Raw genomic sequence first — 5,718 nt, 5'->3', positions numbered from 1 at the left:
AAGAGTGTTGTGTGGGAGACACATTGGACATGCATCAGAGATCTTAGCTCAACATACTTATTAGAGGAACAGTGCTTTTTGATGAATGTTCAGCGGCAAAACCAGCCTTATCACACAGAAGTTGCTGTCTATAGGGAAAGGCATGGTGAGAGTAATACTGACTGGAAAAGCAGCCAGCTGACTTGGTATCTCTCTCAAACAACACTGGGACATGCTGAGCTCAGGAAGCCATGGAAGAATGAGCAAAATTATGTCACAGACTAAATAAAGAGACACTTCTGCTTTGCAGAGCCTACAGCTGTTGCAACATCCACAAACTTATTTGATACACAAAACATGAGCTGCAAATGAGCTATTGGAAGACTTTTTTTTTTTTCTTTCTTTCTTTTCTTCCTTTTATCACTTGAATGTATGCAGAAGATATAGTCTGTGTATTAAATGGTTTCTTACGAAGAAAATGACAAGAGACAGGAATAAATACCCTGGGCTTCATGCAGCCAGTCTGCATACAGTGGCAGGAAACTTTGTCAGGTTGTTATATGCATTCATGAAATGGTCTAACATTTGACTGGAAGGCACTGCAATATTCAGCAGAATGTACTGAAAGCCATCCAAGATGGCAAAATATCTCAGGTGATTCTATGACAATAATTACCTTTATCAAACTTAAACTAGTGATGTCAAAATATTTTTAGCTTGTAGTCATGAAATGGGCAACAAACATAGAAGTCTGCTACTTCATCCTAACATATGTTTGGTCTCAAGAGGTTAAGTACTCATCTGTTTCCAAATTGTATTAAAAATTTTGAAAAAATACCTTTTTTTTCTGTCCATGCTTTTGAAGCACGTTAGCCTGCACACTGATCACAGCTTTGCAGGACTTGTCGCTAGTATTTCTCACAACATAGCAATTTCAGTGTAGACCTGCAAAGTAAAACACAGTTTTAAGCACGTGTAACAAAACTGAGCCTTCAGTCAATATGGATTTGTTGAAAGGAGGGAAAAGAGGCTTTGACACACAGATCACATTTTGGGTGAAGAGAAGTTCAGACTGCTGTGACACAGACAGCAAAGGGCCTCAATCTTTTTGCTTCCCTGAAACAAACAGAAATAAGGACTAGATTTTTTTAATTCCACTTTCAAGTCTGACTTCAGACCCAATAAAAAGTATTAAAATTTAAACTATTCTGTGAACACAGACAAACCTGAAGTCAAGTCTGATACCAATTAAATTGGAAAAAAACGCCCCAAACAATTAAGAGAGCCATACAGCTATTCTGATAGCCCACTACAGTCTTAGTGACATTCATGACATTAGCAGGCACTTTTGTGAATGTGGCTTTTTGACCTTAGCAGTGAGAAAACTGATAAATTAATATAAGCTAAATCTGCCAGCGATCCTGAAGCATTTTTTTTCCTTCTTTTTATTAAAGTAGTCAAAAAAGCAAAACAAAAAAACACACACAACCCCCCCCCCCCCCCAACTCTCAACCATTTCACTACTGAGCTATAATATGTTAAATCATAGATATGAGTCAACAATACCATGCTGCTGGGAAAAAATAGAAAACCATTCTGGGAAAAATAAACAGAAGTATCATCTGTAAAACACATGGCGTAACACTTGCATTTGGCTCAGTGGTGGGAAACAGGCGGCTCAGCTGTGGGCACCGTCATCCCAGGAGGATATGGATAAAACACAAAAGACCTGGAGAACAGGAACAAGGATGATGAGGAGTGGGGAAGGCGGCTTATTAGAAAAGGCTGAAGGATTACAGCTGCTTGTTCTGAGGAACAGACAAGCAGTCCTCTTTGTGGTGGTCTTCAGATGTGTGACGAGCGGTTAGGAAGAAGCGAATAGCTTCCTCCACACCCCCTGGCCCCTTGGACAGCACTAAGCTCACTGAAGAGTATAGACAGTGCCAGACACAAGACTGAGACAAGCACGCCTGCTGTGACTTTTAGTATACCAGGAATTATGAGTTTCTGCAATATAATTTGGCTACTTTCTGAAATATTCATCGTGATATTGCAAGCTGATACATTCCTTGTACACATGCAAGTGTTTGCTCTGAAGAAGTCTTCCCCCATTGCCAAAGCAACAGAGTGCTCAGCATTTCCTTCTGGTGTCCACCTGGCCCTTTGTTTCAAGCTGCTCCGGTTTGATCTTCGTTCTGTTTACTGTTATTAGCTCATTAGTGGTTTGCCTGCCTTCTTCCCGAGCCTGTTCCTCTGGCTGTTGGAAAGCGTGCTGGGCTCCCTTTGCTGACTCAGAAACATGTTGCACTTCTCCACTAGGAACAGCTAAAGAAACAGGAGCAATCCGGTGGTTTCCACAGTCTGACCAGGTTTCACAAAAGATGTGCTGCAAATTAAACCAACATTTCAGTTAAAATAAGCTACAACTGACAGAGCTACCACTGATAGATCACCTGCTCTGGAAAAACAGGGGAAATATGTTGAATATGACTGGAAAGTATCTAGAGCAGAGTTAAACACAAAGCAGCAAAAAACAAAAGTCAAGGCATCCAAGAACAGAGACATGCACATTTTGTGTCTGTCTGCTAGCTACCGCAGCAGAGGCTAAATCTAGAGGACAAGTGAGAAAGATGAATAGCATTTTTGACGAGCACTAAGTTAATCATCCTGCAAGCACATTCAGGGCCTCAGATCTATGGATAGCATAATGAATCCCTTTAGATGCAGTAAGTTTCTTCCTCTCAGATGATAAGGACTTAACCAAAAAATTAAAGTGTCAGGTAATCCTTGAAAAATTACAACACAAAGTGCTATTTGTGTTTGGTGCCCCCAACCCAGAGAGAGCATCACATCCTGGAAGACATTTCTACAGCTCCCTGGTATCTCAGTTATCTTTCCAACACCACAAGCCATTTACAGATAAAGGCAGAAAGGTAAAATTACAGAAGAGCTACTACCATAAACAGGAACAACGCAGATATTTGAGTTAAGTGAAAAGAAGCTATTCACAAAGCCCCTGACACTCCTACCGCAGCTGCCCAAGCTGGAGGCTGGCAGAGAGGACGCGGAGGGGCAGCCTGACCCAGCCTGGTTCACCTGGGCCGTTCGTACTGCCAGGACACGGGAGATACACATCAACTAATACCTTTGCTTCACATTCCTTGGCCTTTTAAGGATCAATAACAATGTGAAAACCACCTCTTTCTACCTGTTGTAAGCTAAAGAAATTGCTGCCACTTGACCAAGCTTTTCTCTGACTATATTGTGGGGTCGTCCATCCCGTGTCGCCCCCCACCAGTGTAACTTAATATTTTCTCATTATGAATTTCTTAAGTGACTTTATCTGCCTTCTCCTCGCGCCCAGACACAATAGGCAAGTGTTTCAGGAATTATTTTCCAAACAGGGATTGCTAGCAATGGAAAGGATTGTTTAAAGTAACCATTTTGCATTTAAACATTACTCCAGAAAGTTAACATGTTTCCAAGCACCACTATTCACTTGAGGCAGCACCATTCCCATTTTTGAAATACTGGAGAAACCAAAAAAGGCAGTGGGTAAGGAGAGAAAAAGAAAAAAATATTTTTCAGAATTACTGAAAAATTACTGTGGATAAATCAAAAAATGGAAACATTTTTCAAACAATTTTTCTACGTGCAAGTATCCCAGTTTCCCAGCAACTCTGTTAGTGACATAATGTTAACTTTGTGGGAAAGTCACTCTGCACTGCATTCTCTGGACAAGAAGCTAAGAGCTTTCTTGCAGTCTATTCATAAGCCTGCATTTGCATTTGATAAATTGCTTCATTGTTAATAGCAATTCTCCGTTAACATGATGATTAATTATTCTTGTGTAGCACCAAAAAAATATATATTTGTTTTAAAATGCTAATCTTCAGCAGCTTCTACATCATTAGACCAGAAGTTCAGTCAAAGTTTTAAAAAACCTCCAGAAAGTTGTTTAGGTTTTTTCCTCAAATAAAACCATTTTACGTATGCTAAGTTTCTTCTACATTTTTCAGAAGACTGGCACTAATTTTTATAGCATTATTTTAATAGTTTTTAACCAAAAGAAAGTATTTATTTATCTAGACCACTATTTAAAGCTAAGAGATATAACATTGTTGTATCCATAACAGATAAAAAATTCTGTCCATGTGTTTTCAATTTATATACCAAATATTTGTCAATTCCTGAACTGCATTCACAATTTCTTGAAAGAAAGGCACAGTATCCAAGTTTCTTCTAATTTATGCAGTCGTAATTTTTTTTTTTTTGAGATAATGGAGTTATTCATACCAGAGCGAGCAGGACCACACTCTGAGCTAGTTGGATCTTAAAAATATGTATTCCAACCAAGCCCATATCAAGATGAGTGCTTCTTTGAAAGTTTTGAATAGAAATTCATCCAGGCAAGTCCTCTGTTGCAGCTTCATCAGCCTTTTTAAGGATAGTGGTGAAAGCCTGCTCCAGGACATTGTGAGCTACCCCAGCAAGCAAGGTGAGCAACCAAGGGGAGATCTGGTTTCTGCCACCACCCAACAAAGGTTTTCTCGTCACAGTTCTGGTGAGGAGCACAACACAACCCAGTCCTGGGGTATTTAATAAAGTGCCGCCTCCTACTGCCATATACAGCAATATGCATTCATGTGCAGCTTGACAAACATGCAGTTCACACATGCTTCTGCTCCTCTGTATTCTTTGCTACTTAAAATTCAGCTTTTCCCCAAGCAGTCTGTAAAATTTTTCTCCACTTAACCTTAAATTGCCTTTCTCCCCTGCTCATGACTTGAACTGCAGTGAAAGAAATAAGCTTGGCTTGTCTCGGAGTGTCAAGAAATAAAACCAGCTTTGAAACAACTGCAAAACAGCAGAAGTAGGTTTCAATGGGACTCCTAATGTGCTGTGAATTATACTCATGCTTAATTAAATTACCTTGCTGAATCAGGTCCTAAATTAAAGTGAGAGATACTCTGCAATGTTTATTTAGCTTGGATAGTTAAAGAAAGTAACAAAATGAGGTTTTAGAACTAATGTAAATAAAAGTGTTAGTAATTACATATTTCTTTATTCAGGTACCTGGCACAGCTATATGGTATACAGCAAATGTAGGAATAGGTGAACAAAATTCTTCAGTTGCTATCCTGTTACAGAAACCAAATGGGGGAATTCTTAAGAACCAATCCTTCCTCATCCTGATCCATTTGGATAGACTTTCTTTCAAGCCGTTAAATGGCCTTTTGTGTCTCTTTTGTACTCCCTGGTTCTGGGTTCCATTTGAAGCCAACAAGTAGGAGCATGAGCTATTTACTTATTTACTTTAAGCTTAGAAAAATGGGAGAGACTTTGAAAAGGCTGGTTTCTTCTTAAGAAGGGGATGAAATTTCATACTGGCTATTATTGAAACCAGTTCACATATCCCAGCCTTTCCTCTCACTACCCTCATCTCTCCCCCACCCCCATAATTTGCCCATTTATGCATCAAATCCAGTATAATAAATCAGACTCCCCAAAGACCTAGAACCCATTTCTACTCCATCATGAGGGCAACTCCACCCAGGGCTGTGAAATGGCATTAGGGTAGTGGAGAACATGCTTTGCAGTATTGACTTGAATTAAATTGGAATTGAAAATAAAGACCCCTGAACAGAGTTTCTTTTTGCAGTGCTAATAAAATCTGCGTTCTTGGCAGCAGCGACCAAAAGCTGGCTGATGCACTGAAAACAGAAACCCTTCCCCTGG

Source organism: Falco peregrinus, chromosome 2, assembly GCF_023634155.1.
Source record: "Falco peregrinus isolate bFalPer1 chromosome 2, bFalPer1.pri, whole genome shotgun sequence".
Taxonomy (NCBI): Eukaryota; Metazoa; Chordata; class Aves; order Falconiformes; family Falconidae; genus Falco; species Falco peregrinus.
The sequence above is the reverse complement of the archived record's forward strand: the minus strand, read 5'-3'. Positions refer to the sequence as shown.